Below are 21,502 nucleotides of genomic sequence, written 5' to 3' on the forward strand. Positions count from 1 at the left end.
CACATCGCTTTATACCCTTGTGCCTCCTTTTATAATCATCTCTTATAGACCATAAGATGGTAGTTTCTCGTAGACCTTCATGCAACTTGTTCCATCAGTTTCATGATTAAATGACAACAGAATGCCGGATGAGGCAAAGTGAAAAAAAAGGAGAATAATACTGCCTGCAACAGAAAGCAAACAAGAGACTATTTTACCAATGTCAGAGCTCATGAATCTCTGCACTGGCAGGAATTAAAAACAATTCCACCAAGTGAAAAACTGGTATCAGAAGAAGAATAAATTCAGGGAAAGTTTCTGATCTGGGTAAGCACTTGAGACACCAAGAAATCCTCCTGTACCATCCTATGTCTCAGTGGTGCCAAGATAATTTTGGCACTCCGCCATTGCAAATCTAGCTATAAAAAAAGCCTGTTTTGTGAGAAATATACTTCCTGCATTAGTTTGGGGCAGTGGTGGAATTCAGCCAGCTTGCACTACTTCGACAGAACTGGTAGCTATTTTTTTATTGCCCAGGCCCAGAATGGACTTCCAGAAGCAGCATCCACACAGAGAACCGGTTGTTCACATATTTGAATCCACCACTGGTTTGGAGTATCTTTTTTTTTTTAAAAAAAAAAGTTCTAAGCTTGGTCCTTCCTTTGAAATAATTTTTGATATTTTACAGCAGACTTCGCAGAGCACAAACTCAAAAACTTTGTATATGGTGGGGTGATGAGGTTTTGTTTGGTTTGTATTTAATGCATTTGCTGGCAATATTTCAACACCGGGGTGGCTGGAAAGGAGATACACTCCTATCCTCTGCTACCTCTCTGATTTCTCTCGAACCAAATTTGCTAAGATCCAGTCAATTCTCTAATCTCTGCCTGCTGACAGACTGCAGGCCAAGAGAAAGACAAGTTGAAAACCCCCAAAAACGAAGTGCATTTTATTTATTAGGCTGTCTAAGATGTTTTCAGTGAAGCAGACGGAGATAGTGCCTTGCCAAATTAGTGTCATGACTTTCCAAAGGTTTTGGCTAGTAAGCAGACTTCCAGTAAAAATACATGTTGTCGTTCAGACCTCTTGTGGGCAATCCACACCTCTTTTGGAGCCTCTTCTTATTATCTTGTGGTTTCTAGTGGAATTAAAAAAAAAAAAAACCTCTTGTGAATGGCTTTGGACTTCTAGTAACTTCTGCAAATTATATTAATAACAAATGGCAAGTTTAATATGCCAAAATACTTCAGTCCTAATCCCTCCCCCTCCCACTGCATGCCTCTAGCAGCAAAGATATAAACAAATAAACAGCAGGAAAACACAATCTGATGAAAAGAGTCTAGGAAAGGGGGAAAAAAAAAAGGGAGGCCACTGAAAAAAAGAATGAGATTTGGAGTGGAGATCTCTGAAGGTGAAGCTTTGAAACCAATATTCCTGGGTGCTAGCAAAGCCTTTTAGATTAAAGAGCTATTTTTCTACTCAGCCATTTCAATTTGGCATACTAAATGCTGTCCTTAACAGCTCACAGTTTCAAAAGCATCTATGCCAGACATGTCCAAAACAAGGCCCGGGGGCCAGATGCAACCCGCAAAGTGGTTTCATGTGGCCCATGAAGCCATCCTGGAAACAGTGAGGGAACGGCCCCCGCTGCCTTGGCCCTGGCTCAGGCCGGCTGGGAGCCAATGTGCAATTTTGTGGTGGCCATCTATGCTGAAATGCATTCAGTCTTAGCTCCACAAGGTCATCTAGAAACAGTGAGGAACCAGCCCCTGCTGCATCGGCCCTGCCCCCTGGGTGCATGCTGGGGAGGTGTCACCCTTTGTGAGGAATGAAGAAATGAACCATGCCTTGGCGCTTGCCCCAGTCCCAACCCCTTCTTCCAGAGACGCTCAGATCTGTCCCACTCCTGCCCAGGCCCCCACAGGCACCCTTGACGCGAACGATGTAGAGCTAGCCATGCCCACCCAGTAGGCCACACCCACTCCATCCACACCCACCCAGTAGGCTGCACCCACCCTGGCCACACCCACCCGGCCTCCTGAGGGCAACTGCAATGCTGATGCGGCCCTCAATGAAATTGAGTTTGACACCCCTGATCTATGCTTTGCTGAGACTACCTGGCACTGTAAGAGATTTCAGTGTGCTACTTCCATCATTCAGCATTCATGTCTTCCTTTCTCAGATACAGTATTTAATGTTTACACGTTCAAGCAAGTGTTGCATACTCTTGAGACTACAATAGTAAGTTGTCCTAAAGATGGCATGGCTAAAAATTCAAGCTGGCTTTTGTCAACAATTTATTATTCCTCCCCTCTCTTGATCTGTTGGTGAATTGGAAGGCATACAAACATGGAAAATGTCAAGAAGTTGTGATGTGGTCCCAAGTTCAGACAGATGGACCCAAAATGCACACACAAAGGGAACATGTGCTAAAAAAGTAAATAGGGAACAATTTTGGGTTAAGAAAAATGTGCTAACAAACAGTATGTACACAGCAGAAGTGTGCGTAAGCATATGTTAAGGGAAACATGCACATCCACAAAAAAAACCCCAAAACAACAACAATCCAGCATGCAGATAAATGGAGCCAAACCAAACTGAGTTGGTACAATGAGTGAATGAAGCCAAACCAGACTGAGTTGGTACAATGAGAATCAGCAAAAACAAATGTGACCAGCTTCTCTATACCTAATCTAAAAGAGCCTTATGACTTTTCTTTTTAAAGCTAGAAGAGCACATGGCCAAATGAAATCTGACAACTATCTAGCCTCATTCATGCTAAGATGTTTTGTTATTTAGGTTTGAATACATATTTACAAATATATAGAATTCTCATTTCAGAGTGGTTATTTTTAGTTCAAGATTGATCAATTGATCACAAGGCTTAGGAAAAATCACTGCCTCAATGGTGCTTTGCACCCAGGTGGCTCCTCATTCATTCTGTGGCATTTCCAATAAAAGACCATGTCCAAGATGTGGGAAAACCTCCTCTGTCTCCCTCAAGTCCTGGAGAGTACTTGAAGTGAAGAACAGACCAGGGTTCTCCAGGTGGTTTCCAGATTTATTGGGCACCAGGAGAGAGAAGACTGAAGCAAACAGATGAGAGGTAGATGAATATATTATTTGATTTTGGATAAGCAGATTTGTATTGAACTAGATGGAGCGGTATAGTAAGGAATATCAAATTACTGTAGGATCCTTCATACAGAATGCTGAGCTTGGAAACTCAACCTGGGGTCTTGATTTCACTCTGAAATCTCCTAACTTAGCAAAATTTGAACTGAATGATATATTATTTGCCTGATTTTCTTGGCTTTAAGGAGGAAGCAATTATGTTTGGAAGAGTTGGTGGTAAAAGGAAAGCAGGCCATCAAAAAACATGGTGGTTGGACACCATCAAAGCTGATACCAGCCCTAGATAAAGAAATAGTGCAAGATCAGAAAATGTGGAGAGACCTGGCCCGTAGAATTGCCCAATAGTCAGACATGACTGAATGGATAACATTATCATCATCATCTTGGCTTTAAGATGCTTTACCATCTGTTAATGCTTGCCTAGCCTATCTGCTTGCCTCTGAATAAGGTAAGAAAAGTTGGGATATGATTATGTAAACAAATAAATAAGCTGACCTACATTGCACCTGTTAGAAACATCTCTAGAAATATTCACTTTTACCATTATTATTCTACTGATTGCTAGGGAAATCAGGAGTAGAGATAACAAGTGATGGTCTTCTGCCTTATTCCTTCTTTTTTGTGTATGTCCTACATCACCCCACCCCTGTCCCCAAAATATCTAATGCTCTCTCTTTAGGCTTCCCCTTTCAGCCTGCTTCCTACAGGAAAAATAGATCATAGCTCATTTCCTCTTTTTCTCCTTCGTCCCCCCTCCCCAAATGGTGACTTTCTATAACAGCAAGTCACTTCTTTAACAAAATATACTTTTTGAGGCATAAACACCTGTATTAATTTCGACTTTCAGTACTCTTGATTAATACTCAATAGGCACCCTCATTAGACAATACTGTATGCTCTTGAACATAAGCGGTGTGCTGAAAAATTCTGAATAAATGACAAAATGTTCTGTTAAAAAAAAAGTTCATAATAAAATGGATGGGATGCAGAAAATTGGCTTAGCTCAGCTAACAATGAATGCAGGCAAACTTTCAATGCATTGTATTTGAAGCAAAAGCTAGATTTATTAATACATGAAGACAGAAATGTCCTTTATTCTATCTAAATTACATCTTGATAGAAAGAGGAGGCTCCTTTTCTCTCCTAAACATGGGACCCATTTGACTAGCAATAGGTGAGAATCAGTCATGGAGAAGATGAGTGTCTCTGAGGATTCTTTTCCTTCCAGTCTAACCATTTGCTCAAGTGGTTAGAACAGTTCATAGATGCAGAGAGATGCCATTTCCATGAATTTCCCTCCCGCAAATACAGTCTGTGAAATATGGACCTCAGAAAAGGGGTCTGTAGACTTAAAGGCACCAGGCTGAACTTGATTCTTGGTAATTTCATGGGCACATCTTTGTCACTCTCCTCACAGCAATATGGAAGTTGGTCACTTTTTGGGGGGATCGTTATTTTACTCTCCCAAGATCTTTAGAGTTCTTCCTTTAACGAAATAATGTATAGGAATATAGACATATATGTTTCTACCTCCAATGTCAATTCATGTGTTAACCCAACTATTTATCCAAGTTTTCTTTTCATGTGTGTGAGAAAGATGTCTGAAGTTAACACATGATTTAAAAAATATGAAGCTGGAAAGAAGAAGGGACATTATATAAAGTTCTGGGTGTAGCTAGATTACTTTGATTTTTTTTTTTGAACCCTCCAGGAAAGCCTCTGAAATTTATTAGTGTTTCTGGCAGCCTTTTAAGTTGTACCCCACCCTCCTTATGCTGGTCTTTGACAGCAATAAAGATTTGAGTTGATCTGGCCTTTGAAGAAATAAGGCCACTGGTTTCAGTGAGACGTAGGCATTCTAAACCATGTAACAGGAATGTTAGAAAATGGCATATAAAAGTTGGTTTCTTCGGAATGATGCTTTAGAAAGTATGTGCATATATAGACATGTGATTTCTAATGGACATCTTTGAGGGAATCTTAAAAGCACAATATGTTATTGTGATTTCACTAAGCAAGCATATTCAACATAAATGCAAATATTGTACTAAGCAAGCATATTCAACACAAATGTAAATGTTGTATCTCCAGATGTCAAGACTCTGAAAAATAAAAAAGTATGCTCATGCCTCCAGCTTTAAGTGATGATTAGAAACAATGGGAAGGTGTGCAGAAAACATTTTGCCTTTCCTGCCAAAACATATTTAATGGAAAGAATGACACTTTTGCGCCCCTTCTATCACTTACCATAGGTACATTGAACCCAAGAAAGCTTACTTCAGAGTAAATTTGTGTATTTTTCAGGATAGATCACAAATCAGTGCTCCATGGGCAAGTGATGTGATTACAAGCCCATCAGAAGAAAGAATAATATCCACTCGTGGAGTTCAGATTTCAGAATTGCAACTTTTTTTTTTAATGGATGCATTTGCCTAGGATTCAGAAAGAAGCCTAATTATCAATAAAAGGCTGATCTGATCTCACCTGCTGGATGGCTTCGCCTCTGCTTATTCAACATACCTCACTCAAAGCAGTTGCATGCATCCAAGTAAACACATGCAGGGCTGTAGAACCTCTGTCTTTTAAAATTTTATCTGTTATTCACAGTGCTTTTTTTATATAAAAAAAATGGTGCTGGAACTCACACATGTCATACAACCGGCCTTGCCTACCCTACAAGGTTCTATCCAAAAAAGGTGCCGGAACTCCGTTCTGAGCATTCTATGAGAAAAAAAGCTCTGCTTATTCATAGTTTAATCTCACGTTCTGTGAATTTCACCATGTAACCACGGTGGAACTATAGCTGGTCTAAACACTACATGCTAAGTCCAAAATATGAGCCTGTTTGTGGATTAGTGTTCTTCTGAAGCCAGTCAGAGTGGCTTCTGAACCTTGTTCTATAGTTTACTGAGCTATGAGAACCCAGTCATTTTGTTTTATTTGAAAACTATGATCAATTCATCATCTTGGTGCTAGGCGAAACAGTCTAACATTGTCAATTCAGACGTCATACTAATAACAGTTAGCAAGGACCAGGATTTTTCCATTTCAGTTTCTGGATTGTCAAGTGATCTATTAAAAAAGTGTTACCTAAACATTAGACATTACAGTTCCTGGATTGAATCTTGGTATTCAGACTGAAGCCATAGATACACTAACTGTGGTTCATAGCGGGATGCAAACTTCTAACTTGGATGTTCATCATGCAGCCCGTTTCATTAAACTCAGAGTATACCCAGCTAATGTTTCTTCAGAAAAGCCTTTCCTTATTGGCTATCTCGTAATTCATATAATAATAATAATAATAATAATAATAATAATAATAATAATAACAACAACAACAACAATAATAATAATAATAATAATAATAATAATAATAATATTGGAAGGGACCTTGGAGGTCATCTAATCCAACCCCCTGCTCAGGCAGGAAACCCTATACCATTTCAGACAAATGGCTGTCGAGTCTCTTCTTAAAAACTTCCAGTGTTGGAGTATTTACAGCTTCTGGAGGCAGGTTGTTCCACTGGTTAATTGTTCTAACTGTCAGGAAGTTCCTCCTTAGTTCTAGGTTGCTTTTCTCCTTGATTAGTTTCCACCTGTTGCTTCTTGTCCTGCCTTCAGGTGCTTTGGAGAATAAGTTGATCAGCAACTCATCTACGGCTGCTGCAGAATATTTGGAAGAAATGATTGGAATCATCCCAAGCTTTTTTTGGACTAATATATAGACAATAATATTTATTACATCTTTTTTTATGGTTGAAAGTTGGGCAGTAGATTGAAAAGAACTTAATTCTTCTGAGTTAAGCAATGCCAGATCCCAGGCTTAAGAGCAGGTGTTGTGTGAGTCTTCTGCTAAGAGATGAGCTATCAAGGCAGGGCTAATCTCCCCCCCCCCTTAATGGTTGTGTGTCCCTTTTTCCTTTCCTCTTCTTGGAATAGTTATCAGGGGTGAACTTTGACAGGGATAGTGATAATGTGCCATGTATTTACAGCCTGCGGGAGTGGGAGTGGGGAACAAAAGAAAATTCTGTGTCTTGTTCAGAGTTCCTTTCCTATCTCTGTGCAGGGCAGGATTAAAGAAGAAATGCCTGGCCACTGTTCAAGTCAAAAGATTCCCACTGTCCTGTGCTCGCTTCGGCAGCACATATACTAAAATTGGAACGATACAGAGAAGATTAGCATGGCCCCTGCGCAAGGATGACACGCAAATTCGTGAAGCGTTCCATATTTTTGTTTCTAATGTAAAATTATTTAAAAATAATTATGAAAGGTTGTGGGTCAGGGTACAGAACGACTTGAAGAACTGGGAAAAGTTGCAATTATCCCTCATGGGAAGAATTGCAGTGATAAAAATGAATATTTTACCCAAGTTTCTTTTTCTGTTTCAAATGTTTCCAATTTTGAAAAATGAGATTAATTTAAATGAGTGGCAGAAGGGTCTTAATAAATTTATCTGGGCAGGGAAAAAGCCAAGGGTTAAGTTTAAAATTATACAAGACTTCCGTGAGAGGGGTGGACTTAAGGTACCAAATTTGAAATTATATTATGATGCGGTGGTTTTAACACTAATCAGTGATTGGGTAAATTTGACAAATTCTGAGATACTTTATCTAGAGGGATGGGATTTACTTTATTGGTGGCATGCCTATTTAACATTCAATAAAAAAATGGACTGGGCTTTTAAATCTCATATCTTAAGAATTTCTTTACTTAGGATTTGGAGAAAATATTATAAAAGTGATTTCAAAGTACCATTATGGGCTATACCTTGGCATGCTATAGAAGCAATAAAAAGAGGGGTTAAAATGGATATGGTGTCTTACAGACAGTTACTTAAATGGGATGGACAAAACTGGCAATTAAAATCACGGGAAGAGTTAGCACAAGAAAACTTTATTTATTCTTGGTTCCAATCTAGGCAATTACTAGACAGATGGAAGATGGATTGTAAGGTGGGTTTTCTTAGAGAAGATGAAAATCTTATTAAGCAAGTGAAGGATTCAAGACAAACCCACATTAAGAGAATTTATGCGGTTTTAGTTGAATTGGATTCAGAAATGGAACTAATTAAAGATTGTATGATAAGATGGGCGCAGAATTTTGGTGAGCCAGTCTCATTGGACACCTGGGAAAATATTTGGGTGAGAAATGTCAAATTTACACAAGCACAGAACTTAAGGGAGAATTTTTATAAAATGTTTTATAGATGGCATCTTGATCCACAAAAAATGTCTTATATGTACCCTGACGTGCAACCCAAATGTTGGAGATGTGGTTATAAGGAGGCTTCCTATTATCATATTTGGTGGTCATGCAGAGAGATAAAAGCATTTTGGATCAAAATATGGTGGAATATCCAGAGAATTTTTAGAAGGAGGGTAAAAATTACTCCGCAATTATTTTTGTTAGGCATTGTTACAGATTGTGATACAAAGGAGGTTGTATTGATGTTAAATTTGATTACAGCCGCCAGGCTGTTAGTAGGACAATATTGGAAGAAGGACTCTTTGCCTACATTGCAGGAATGGTTTCTTAAAGTAGCTTATCTGGCGGAAATGGCAAAGATTTCGGCTTTCTTAAATCAACAAACGCAAGAGAAGTTTCTTGCTGTTTGGGATAAATGGATAAAATTTATACAATTTAGATTGGGTATACAAAAATATTATATAGTTTTTTCATAAGTTTTATTTTCATATATATTATAGATAATTTTTTTATATATATAAATATAAAGTTCTTAATTTAATTTTTATTTTTATTTCTTAAGCCTATATTCTGCTCTGGGAAGCTCAGGGGGGGGGGGGGAAGGGAGGTTTTTTTTTTTTTTGGGAGGGGTGGGGGATGGGGGGTTTTTCTTATATATGTATTGTTTAGTTTTATTTTTTTGCATATGTTGTCTCTTGTTTTGTATTCTTTTTTCTTTTTTGTAAAATTTATAAAACTTTTAATAAAAAAAAAAAAAAAAGATTCCCACTGTCCCTTGAGAACCCACTTTGCTAGCCAAGGCAGAACAAAGCCAATGCATGTGCCCTCTAACAGTTGACAGATGAAAATCAGAAGATGTGTGTTTGAGTTAAGGGAACAACTAGCTCCAAGGATGGAAGAAAGGCAGAGAAGCAAGTTGCCTTTTTCTAGGGAGGGTCTGGCAAAATGCTTATCCTAAGGGTTGTTGTTTGAAATATTAATCTCCACAGTTGTCAATAGAGAAAGTGCATTTTTTCAAAATCTAGGTCATGACCACATGCTACAGAGCAGAGACCGCACGAGATAGCACTCCATCACTGCACCTAGATTTCTATTGATATCCACCAGAGTGGATATTTGAGTACATGGGTGGGGGGCTTATAAGGCTGAAATTTATAACTATCAGAATAGCAAAATGTTTCTGAAAAACCTTTCAGTCTCTTTTTGCCTCTGTATGACCTGGTAACACATATCAGTACTCCCACTCTGCTTTGTTACTGCTTAAGTGATCTCCTGCCCTCTCCCCACAGGGAGGTTATTCAATCTGAGATTGTACTGTGGCAGGTCCAGCTACCACAGACTGTTGCATAACAGATGCTAACCGTGCAGTGCTAAGTCTGCATACAACCTCTAAAAGCTTCACATGGCTCTAGATCCACTCCAGAAATAAGCCTGGCCCCTCTGTGGAATGTTATTATTATTTTTTAACAATGGAAGGAAAACATTAAAAAGTACATGGGGAACCATTGTATTTAGTTAATTTAGGATTTTTCATGGCTCAACCTTGTTTCGTGTCACCCTTTTCAGACCTCTTTGAAGACTGAGTGCAGGTCATTCATGGAGTGGGAGTTAAAAACATAGATGGCAGCTGCCACCACACAATCAAAGTCTTGCCCCTTTTTTATAGGCATTATAACACTTATTAAAAAGAGTCAACATTTCAATCATGGTTATGGCTGCCACCTTGATTTTTAGATCCCCCTGAGGATGCCCTTGGTTGAGTGTGATCCTCAGCTGGAAAAAAGGATGCGTGCAGATACTCTCAGGATTTCAGATTTAAAAATGCTTTAGATTGAAGTTTTCTATGCAAAATCTCTCTCTCTCTCTCTCTCTCTCTCTCTCTCTCTCTCTCTCTCTCTCTCTCTCTCTCTCTCTCTCCCTCCCTCCCTCCCTCCCTCTCTCTCTGCTATAGATCCTATCTTGGTAGATATAGTTTTTACAGTGTTTTATTGAAATATAAAATTTAAGTCATCTTGAGTTTTGTTCTGTGGGAATTCTAACAACTTGAAGTGTTCTAATGCAGTGTTTTCAGTGAGGGTTGTTTTATCTGCATCTAAATTTGAAGCAAAACACATTTTCCTTTTTATGCCTCACTCTGGTAGCCAATCACACATGGCCACATGATGATATCTCAAAGCCCAAACTCAGTAAAGACATCCTTTTAGTTGCTTTTGCTGACCATGTGCCTTAATTACTACCCTGACTAGGGCTATGTACAGATGGTGAAGGATAAATAAAATTAGTAAGGAAAGGATGTTTCATCAAGCTTATCAGCCCCTTCAACAGCTCAACTTTCAAACTGTTCACTGTGGAATTTTTGGCTCCGGCCTAGCTTTGTTCCATGTGTTGCCAGGCCACCGTGCCACCAGTTTAATTATTTATCTCTTTTGAAGATGCATAGACCCCCCCCACCCACCAAAAAACCCAACCAAAAACAACCTTGGCAGCTTTAGACATGCAAATGTTATGGTGCAAACCCTCAAATATATTCAGAGGAAGAGGAAAGGCACATGATAGCAATTATTCGACCACCTCTTTCCTTAATTATATAGATTCAAAGGTGGCATTTTTAATTAAAACAAGACACTGTGTTCCATGTGCCAAGGCAAGTAGAAGGACTTAATGTTCACTATGATCAACTTGTTATGTCTTTAGCATTCAAAGAACAATATTACTTTGCATGTGTTTTTTTTGCATAGGCGAGTTTATCAACATGTCAAGGAATCTGGCCCATTTCCCCAATGTGTGGAAGGATAATGGCCTGTAAGAACAGATGTGTGGTGGTAGGGAACGGCTGGCTAACAAGCACTTGCTGTTTTTTGGAGGCATTTTCAGAAAACTCCCTTTACTTAATATGATTTTTTAAAAAAAAAAAAACATTGGCACCGGCAAGCTTTTATTACATGTTTTCTCTCCCCCCTCCCTAACAATTTTCATTGTGTTGTTGCTCCAGGAAATTCTGACTCATGAGTGCTTCCTTTTTCAAAATATCTGAAAAATTGCCTGATGGAATTTGTTAGATGAACAAGAATTAACAAAGGTAATGATTTTCAAGAGTGATTACCAAAGGAAATAGTTAGGCAGTGCTCCTAGCAATATACAGTATCCTTACTGACACACATGTGAAGGAAGGACTCCATCACAACTTAACCCTAAAAATATTATGTAGGTGGGCTTTAAATTACTTTGAAAGAGGGAAGAAACAGAGGCACAGGATTAGAGAGAGAACTGCTGGGTGTTAGGTATCTAGTTGTACAAGATAACAGAGAAAGTCAGAAGCAGGAAAGATACTCAAATATTCCCCACACTAGTGCATAGGGAATAACCAGATAAAACTAACATTAATTATACAGGAGAATCTTCTCTAACATGTTTTCTGGTCTGGAAGGCCAGATTGTGTTATTCTTATTATCTGTCCTTTTTGTCCTTTTCCTTTTATCTTTAATTTTTTTGCGTCGTTAAAAGATGTATTTTTTCTATTATTCCTAAGTCCTCTCCAGTGCCTCTTATGACAATTAATGCCCATGCTGCTGCTTCTGTCCCTGACTTATCTTCTCATCGTTCCTCTTTGTCCAGTTCTCCCTCTTTGCAGTCAGCAAACTTCCGGGCTCCCTCTGTTAGGTCTTTTGCGCAGTTAGCTGTTACCTTAACCACAGGTGACCCTATTTATGTTACCTTAACTGCAGGTGACCCAACTTACGCTCCTATGCGCAGATCATCAACTTTTTGGTCTGCCTAAAGCATTCTTTTTTCTCTAGCTGTAGCGCCTACCAATTATAGTTTTCCTCCTTGATCTTAAATGAAGGATGATTGATTTATAAATGATTTGCTTCTTGCATACTATCCACTAATCATGTGTGTTGTCTTTACAGGCAAGAAGTGGGGACTGTGGGAGATGAAAATATAGCCCCCTTCTCATATAATAAGATAGGGCTAGAACAAAACCTGAAATAGGCCCTCACAGAAGTGATTTGAAGCTTTGAACTTTATGCTATTTCCCAATAAGGACATACTTTCTGTAATCTGCTGAGCTTTGTGCAATATAAATTGCAAAGTAGGTAGTTCTATATATATATATTTGGAACATAAGTATTTTACCTGTGGGAAAAGAGGAAGTGAAAGTAGCAAATGTATAGAAGTTTCAGATGGGAACTGTCTTTGCAAAGTAAGAATTATGAGTGGGTGATCGGTAGCAGAAAAGTATAAACATGTTGGTTTAAGTCTGGTTCGGGGCCATTGGTCCAAAGCTGTCCTTTGGAATATGCTATGCCATATGGTCCTCATTGTAATGGGTTGTTAATGTAAGTGATGTTATGTTATTATGCTATGTTCTGAATTATTAGAAAAATAAACCTCTGAATCTTAAAGTAAGAATTATTGTTTTGTGTTGCTGTCTCTTGTTCTTTCCATTGGGTTTTTCCACGACAGGTGCATCACAATCAGACTTGCAAGATTCTATTATTATAGCAAATTTCAATACAGATAGTTCCAGTTGATTACATGGTCTGGCCTACCTAGTCATGTTTCTTAATAAAATGACTTTTAAAACCTGAAGTGATGTCTTGCACTGCTTTTATATCAAATCCTTAGAGCCCCCAGGCTGCTGTCTTCTCAAAGTGGTGGCAACCTGTGGGATTTGACTGATACCTCAGTGCAAGTGCTCTGTTAGTTTTCAATGCTTTTTTCAGCCATGAAGCAGAAAGCAGAAAGAGAAATGTTTTGCTCATGCCCACACAAGGAAAACTGCGTAGCTGAAATGCTGATTAGTTTTCAAGCAGACATGTTGGCTCAGCCAACATCTGAGGAAACTCTTTCTATCCTCTTGGGAATGATATGTCTCAATCTACTCTAGATACTCACTCTGCTAAATGTTCTGACTGGTGAGCATCTAGTAAAAGATTTGTAAAACTGTTGCTGCAAAAGCCGCACTGAGGCATCTGTACAGTTATCAAGGGTTGGATCTGAAGTGATCAATCTTTACTTTCTGTTCTATAAAGCAATATATTCTGAACTGGATTAAAAAGAAGGATTATGTTAAGAAAAAGACACAAATAAAAATCTCTCCAACTGAGAAGAATATCTTATGAACTGCACTGTTTTTAATATATATATTTTAAATGTGTTTTATGCTTTTTGTAATGTTTTCAGAGATTTGTATATCTTCAGAGGCCTGAAGTTATTTTTTTTTCAGTTTCAAGTTTTTTATTAATTTTACAATATTACATTTACATATTTGAAAAGTAACGTAGCGGCTGAGCACAGTAATTCCGTTACATTTTAATATCATCAGTACAAATCTCAAATTAGAGTTATTGAGCTGCCTACAATTAGAGACAATCAATCAATTCACCTCTCATGATGCTTAGTTCTTAATGAACTACATGAATGCTTCAGTAAGCAATTTAATAATAATAATAATAATAATAATAATAATAATAATAATAATAATAATAATAGACAAATTTGCCATTAGTCAATTGCAAAAGGCAGCCTTACTAGGAACTGCTTCCATCCTACGACGATATCTGTAATACCATCAAACATCCACATCTGCCTATCCCAGGCCTTTGATAAGGACTAGATAGGTAGACAAAAATGTCAAAATGTCAAATCCAGTCTGAACATCTGGCTGACTGTGCAAATAATAATAATAATAATAATAATGAGTTTGGCTTGGACAAATGTGCCACACTTACTATCAAACAAGGAAAAATAGTGAAAACTGAAGGAATCAAGATGCCCCACGAAAATAACATTAAGAGTCTGGACGAGGAAGAATACTACAAATACTTGGGTATCCTTCAAGCTGACAACATCAAGCACACTGAAGTCAAGAAAAAGATTAGAGGTGAATACATCAAGAGAGTGAAGAAGATCTTAAAATCCAAACTCAATGGAGGAAATACCATAAAGGCAATCAACACCTGGGCAATCCCAGTCATTAGGTACACAGCTGGAATAGTGGACTGGACTCAAGCAGAACTAAAAGCAATGGATAGCAGACCAGAAAAATAATGACAATGAATCACGCCCTTCATCCACGCAGTGACATTGATAGACTTTATCTACCAAGGCAAATAGGTGGGCGTGGAATGCTACAAGTACATCAGATGGTTGAAGAAGAAAAAATGACTTTGGAAGAACATCTGAAGAACAATGATGAAGATGCACTGAAATTAGTATATCAGGAAGGCTTACTAACTACTGGAGAGACCAAACTGGCCTACAAGAAAGACCAAATGAAGAACAGAATAGAGGCATGGGAAGACAAAGCACTACATGGCCAATACATGAAAAAAATAGCTGGGAAAGCAGATAATAATAAAACCTGGCAATGGCTAAGAGCAGGAAAATTTAAGAAAGAGACCGAGGGACTAATTCTGGCTGCACAAGACCAAGCCTTAAGGACAAATGCATACAAAGTCAAAATTGAGAAGACAGCAACAGACAGTAAGTGCCGCCTATGCAAAGAAGCTGAAGAAACAGTGGACCACTTGGTAAGCTGTTGCAAGAAGATTGCACAGACTGATTACAAGCAGCGGCATGACAAAGTAGCAACAATGGTGCATTGAAGATCTGCAAAAAATATCATTTGCCTGTAAGCAAAAACTGGTGGGATCATAAAATAGAGAAAGTCATAGAAAATGATAAAATTAAACTGCTCTGGGACTTCAGAATTCAAACAGACAAGCACCTGCAACATAACACCCCAGACTTAACAATTGTCGATAAGAAAGACAAAAAAGTCTGGATAGTGGACGTGGCAGTGCCTGGAGACAGCAGAATAGAAGAGAAAGAACTGGAGAAGATAACAAAATACAAAGACCTACAAATAGAAATAGAAAGACTGTGGCAAAAGCAAGCAAGGGTAGTACCAATAGTCATAGGCTCCTTGGGTGCAATCCCAAAACAACTGGAGCACCACTTGAACACCATTGGCATTGACAAATTTGCTATTAGTCAATTGCAAAAGGCGGCCTTATTAGGAACTGCTTCCATCCTGCGACGATACCTGTAATACCATCAAACATCCACATCTGCCTATCCCAGGTCCTGGGTAAGGACTCGATAGGTAGACAAAATGCCAAATCCAGTCTGAACATCTGGCTGACTGTGCGATGAATGATAATAATAATAATAATAATAATAATAATAATAATAATAATAATAATAATAATATCACAAAGACTGGAAATGGATACAAGTTCAATAGTAGAACTACCATCAGCCACCTCCTCTACATGGATGACATCAAGGTGTAGGCAATGAATGAACAAGATATTGACTCACTGATCCACTTGACACAGATCTACAATGAGGACATCAGAATGTAATAATAATAATAATAATAATAATAATAATAAAGTTGGAAGGGATCTTGGAGGTCATCTAGTCCAACCTCCTACTCAGGCAGGAAACTCTGTAGTACCATTTCAGACAAATGGCTATCCAATCTCTTCTTAAAAATTTCCAGTGTTGGAGCATTCACAACTTCTGCAGGCAGGTTGTTCCACTGATTAATTGTTCTAACTGTCAAGAAATTTCTCCTTAGTTCTAGGTTGCTTCTCTCTTTGGTTAGTTTCCATCTGTTGCTTCTTGTCCTTCCTTCAGATGCTTTGGAGAATAGCTTGACTTCCTTTTCTTTGTGGCAAACCCTGAGATATTGGAACACTACTATCATGTCCCCCCTCATCCTTCTCTTCATTAAACTAGACATACCCAATTCCAGCAACTATTCCTTATATGTTTTAGCCTCCAGTCCCCTAATAATCTTTGTTACTCTTCTCTTCACTCTTTCTAGGGTCTCAACATCTTTCTTACATTGTGGTGACCAAAACTCTCTCTCTGTCTCTTTCTCTCTCTCTCCCTTCCCCCTCCATTTCCTCTCCCCTTCTTCCTTCCCTTCCCTTCCCTTCCCTTCTCTTCCTCATGAAAACAATCATTTGAGTGAGGCAATTTGTAAACTCACTTTCTTAGACAAATGATATTTCTGGAATTTTGATATGCTCTTAGTAAAGGACAGTATTTCGCTTTCATGACTGCTTTCAAAAACAACTAAACCAAGATCAGGCCAGATTAATACTTCAGTGGGAAAGCACTGGAAAGTCCCAGAACTATAGACTGGAAGAAAGCAGTAGCAAGCCTACTGTACTTTTGCCAAGAAAACAAACAAACAAACATGGATGTGTCTATGTAGTGAACAAGAATTAAACTTGACTTGAAGGTTATTCTACTACACATAGCTAGATTAACAATGGATGATGAGAACAAATAATTTTGAAAAATACATGTAGCAGTTCACTGAGTAGCAAGATCATGCAGAGCACATTAAATGGAAGTGCTTCAGTGTTTCTCTGGGCACCAATGTAATACCCAGTGTAATGCTCTATATTGTCCCATTAAAACTGTTTTGCTTAAACAGGCAAAGATGTTTATTGCTCAAAGCTAAATAGCAGATGCTTCCAAGCATTCTAATAAGAAATATTAGCTTTCTTTATCATCTCAAATCCACAGCTAACATATGTTTTTCTTAATATTTAAAGAAACCCTGACACAATGACAGAGGACAAGCTGTCAGAGGAATTATCACAGGCCTATGCTAATATAATAGGGCAGGAAATTCTAAACTGACATAATATATTGAAACAATTTCATAGGTTTAAAGGGGGGCACTGATTGACATTGGGGTTCTGCTTAATAGCAAATTGCAGAAACCCAATGTACAACTGTTATGAAAAGAAGGCAAAATATCTATTTTGAATTATTGAGAAGAAAAAACAATTGCCATTTTTCAATCATTAAAATTCATTTAGGTGTGTGAATGCATGTGTGTGTATGGGTATACTGTATATATTAAAATTTCCCTTCTTTCTCTTATAAGTGGTATGTTTCTTCCACAATCTCAGGTCTTCTAGCAAAGGCCTGGAAGTCTGAGAGTTCTGCACAGGATCTTAGCTGTTCCTAGCATTGCACTCTTCTGGACAGAGAGCTTTGATGTTTTTCCTGGGTTCTGTTGGAGCCATCCCCCCCCCCCAGCTTAGGAGTCACAGTCCCAAGCACTTCTATCACCATTGAGACCATTTTAGCTTTTACTTTTCACATCCTCTCCAGTTCCTCCTCCAGGCCCTGATATTTCTCCAGTTTCTCATACTCCTTCTTCCTGAAATTGTGCATCTGTCACTACTGCTGTCTTCTGGTCCTTGTCTATTACTATGATGTCTGGTTGATTGACCAGTACCTGCCTGTTTACTTGGATCTGGAAGTGCCATAAGATCTTAGCTTTCTTATTCTCCACAATCTTTTGTGGGATTTCCCATCTACCTTTAGGAGGATTGAGCCCATCTTCTGTACAGATGTTCCTGTACACAATGCCAGCTACTTTGTTGTGCCATTCAGTATATGTCAGGGGTCCTCAACCTTGGCAACTTTAAGACTTGTGGACTTCAACTCCCCGAATTCCTCAGCCAGCAAAGTCCACAAGTCTTAAAGTTGCCAAGGTTGGAGACCCCTGGTATATGCTCTTCCTGTCTGCATCTTATGCCCTGCTGTTAAGATGTTGGATTGTTTCTGAGGCTTCTTTGCACAGCCTGCATCTTGGGTCCTGTTTAGGGTGGTAGCACCCTGCTTCTATATATCTGGTGCTTAGTGCCTGTTCTTGTGCTGCTATGATCAGTGCCTCAGCGCTGTCTTTTAGTCCAGCTCTTTCCAACCACTGATAGGATTTCTCCACCATAGACCTCAGCTATCTGTTGATGGTATATCCCACGCGGGGTTGTGTCTTGTCATAACTCTTCTTCTGCTTGATCTTTCTCCCACTTCTGCTGCTGCCTCAGGCATTCTAAGCAACTCATCTTTGGATGCCATCTTACTAAAGTACTCCTGGATGCTCTGAGTTTCATCCACGACAGTAGCTTTGACACTCCCCAGACCCCGATGACCCTCTTTCTGACTGGTGTACAGTCTCAGGATATTGGGCTTGGGGTGGAAACCTCTGTACATTGTGAAGAGCTTCGGGGTCTTCACATTGGCAGCTTTCATGTCCTTCTTTGACCAGCTTACTATACTGGCAGGGTATATGATGACTGGCAGAGCAAACGTTGATGGATGGATCTTACCATTGAATTGGCTCTTTAGGACCTCTCTGATCCTTTGGTGGTACTTCAGTGTTGCTGTTTTCCTTGCCTCCTTGTTGTGGTTCCTTTGTGATTGTGGGATACCAAGGTACTTGTAACTGGTCTGTATGTCCACTATGTGACCCACTGGTAGTTCCAACCCAACAGTCTTAACTGCTTTGCCTTTCTTGTTTACCATCCAGCTATACATCTCTAGTCTGAATGACATTAATATCTGGGAAAATTCTGGAAAAGATAATCAAACAATGAATCAGCGAACAAAGTCATTACCAAAAGCCAACATGGGTTTGTCAAAAACATATCTTTGACCAAGTGACAAGATTAGTGGACCAGAGGAATGCTGTGGATATAATTTATTTGGACTTCAGTAAGGCATTTGATAAAGTAGATCACAACCTACTATTTAATAGAAAAATGTGAGTTAGACAGCATCACCAACAGATGGATTTGTAGCTGGCCATACTCAGCATGTAGTCCTCAATGGAACTGCATCTAAATGGAGGGAAGTGAGTAGTGGGGTGCCCCAGGGCTATGTTCTGGGTCCAGTGCTCTTCAACATCATCAATGATTTGGATGAGGGGATAGATGGGGAACTCATCAAATTTGCAGACGACACCAAGCTGGCAGGAATAGTCAACACTCCAGAAAATAGGCTTAAGATACAGAAGGATCTTGACAGACTTGAACATTGGGCATTATCTAACAAAATGAAATTCAATGGTGAAAAAAGTAAGGTTTTACATTTAGGCAAGAAAAACCAAATGCACAGGTATAATTTAGGAGGTACCTTGCTCAATAGTAGTAACTTGTTCAATAATAGTAACTGTGAGAGGGATCTCGGAGTCCTAGTGGACAATCACTTAAATATGAGCCAGCAGTGTGCTACAGCTGCCAAAAAAGCCAACACAGTGCTAGGCTGCATTAACAGAGGGATAGAATCAAGATCATGTGAAGTGTTAATATCACTTTACAATGCCTTGGTAAGGCCACACTTGGAATACTGCATTCAATTGTTGTCATCGCAATGTAAAAAAAGATGTTGAGACTCTAGAAAGAGTACAGAGAAGAGCAACAAAGATGATTAGGGGACTGGAGGCTAAAACTTACAAGGAATAGTTGCTGGAATTGGGTATGGCTAGTTTAATGAAGAGAAGGATAAGGGGGACATGATAGCAGTGTTCCAATATCTCAGGAGCTGCCATAAAGAAGAGGGAGTCAATCTGTTCTCCAAAGCACCCGAAGGCAGGACAAGAAACAATGGATGGAAACTAACTAAAGAGAGAAGCAACTTCCTGTCAGTTAGAACAATTAATCAGTGGAACAACCTGCCTCCAGAAGCTGTGAATGCTCCAACTCTGGAAGTTTTTAAGAAGAGACTGGACAGCCATTTGTCTGAAATGGTATAGGGTTTTCTGCCTGAGCATGGGGGTGGACTAGATGACCTCCAAGGTCCCTTCCAACTTTACTACTACTGCTGCAACTACTGCTACTGCTGCTATTATTATTATTGTTGTTGTTGTTGTTTTTTATTGTTATTATGACAATGAAAAATCCTAAGGATGTTTTAAAATCACCATCTTTGGAAATGAAGTTTGCAACACTGACCCTGACTGCTCTTGAATCCTAATCTCTTCCTCGTAAGCATTATTTCAGCAATATGTCAGCCTTTAATTGCATCCACGTTTGACTTTTAGATTCTGTTAGATAATATTTTAAGTATGACTAAGAATATTAAACAGTCCCTCCACCATTTTGGCTTCTGCATAGTTTTAACATACCAGCTACCATTAGGAAAAAATAATATTTTTTCTTCATCTCTCTCTCCCACCCCTCTCTCTCCCTCTCCCTCTCTCTCTCCCTTTGCCTGGGAAAATTTAATGACTCATGACCGGGTTCACCTCAGGAGCCTGCTGTGTTGAAGGAAGCATATTCAGTAATCGCAGCAGGAGAGGCCTTTATAAATATCTGGGAGAAAGCAGAGTTGGTCCACTTATTGATTAAATCTGCCAATACCAGGAATGGTGGGGGGTAAAGGGTGGGAAGAAGTGTGACTTGGAGAGATTAATCTTCAAATTAAATGCATGACCTTGTGGTATTCTTTGCCCTTTAGAAAACAGGCCATGGTGCATTCTGAGCAGTTTATTTACCTACAAAAAGCTGGGCTCAGAAGCCGCATCTGGCTTTCAGGGGGTTCCCATTGTTTTTATCCAGTTTTCCAGCTGAGTGAACAAAAAAAATTTCCAGCCTCTTTTAGATGAGGACATTTTCAGCTGGCTAAAATTCTGCTGGCCTCACCAATGACTGTTCTTGGTATCATTTGGACCAACATTTTTCGTGAGATGCTTCATTCTTGGCAATGATGTTACAAGCTTTGTTCTTACTTGTTTTTACGTTTATATCCCACTGATAGTCTAAGACAGGAACATTGTGTGTGTGTGTTTGTATGTGTGTTTGCAACTGTACTTTTTGCAGATTGGTGTTTTTCTTTATTTGAAATATTAAACACATTGTTAAGTAATAAAACTTTGTAATTTCAGGAATTGGGAAGGTGAAAGAAAAACTCTCAGGACGGATGGGACCTATAGACTGTGGGTTGCCAATTTTGCTGTAGGGCAGAAATGGGTAATTTTCTCTGGGTTAGAGGCCCTCACTAACACCTCAGGCAGCCAGAAATTCACAGAAAGCATTCCAGTGACATGATGGTGACAACCTTGAAAGAGAGAAGGATGATATTTTTAGGGTCTTCTGGAAAGAGGAATATTTTTAAGAGTGGGAGACTTCGAGACTTCATCTGAACTTTTACAAACTATGGACATGCAATTCAGGGGATTAGATAATAATTTAACTGCCTCTCTTGAACTACAATAGATCAGGAGCAGAGATTGCCCAAATCTCAGTCCACTTCTGTCTAGTAACTGGACTTTATAAAGACTCAGTTTATGTAACAGGGATTATCTTTAAGTTTTATTCTGTGTCATTTTGCCCAGGAAAAATCACTATTCTTAAGT

The 21,502-nt window shown here is 38.9% G+C and overlaps 1 long non-coding RNA gene and 1 other non-coding gene across 2 annotated transcripts in view; one reads left to right on the forward strand and one right to left on the reverse strand.

Moving 5' to 3' along the window:
• Positions 1-618: 618 nt before the first annotated feature.
• LOC120297632 overlaps positions 619-21,502 on the reverse strand; it is a 36,519-nt gene continuing 15,635 nt past the window's right edge. Inside the window, exon 2 of the long non-coding RNA XR_005553844.1 lies at positions 619-1,117. This is a non-coding gene — a long non-coding RNA (uncharacterized LOC120297632). The remainder of the gene's footprint in view (positions 1,118-21,502) is intronic.
• LOC120297636 lies at positions 7,243-7,349 on the forward strand. Its single transcript, XR_005553846.1, has one exon. It is a non-coding gene; the product is annotated as a U6 spliceosomal RNA (small nuclear RNA).

Source organism: Crotalus tigris, unplaced genomic scaffold (genome assembly GCF_016545835.1).
Source record: "Crotalus tigris isolate CLP2741 ecotype Arizona unplaced genomic scaffold, ASM1654583v1 scf7180000023639.2272817, whole genome shotgun sequence".
Lineage (NCBI taxonomy): Eukaryota > Metazoa > Chordata > Lepidosauria > Squamata > Viperidae > Crotalus > Crotalus tigris.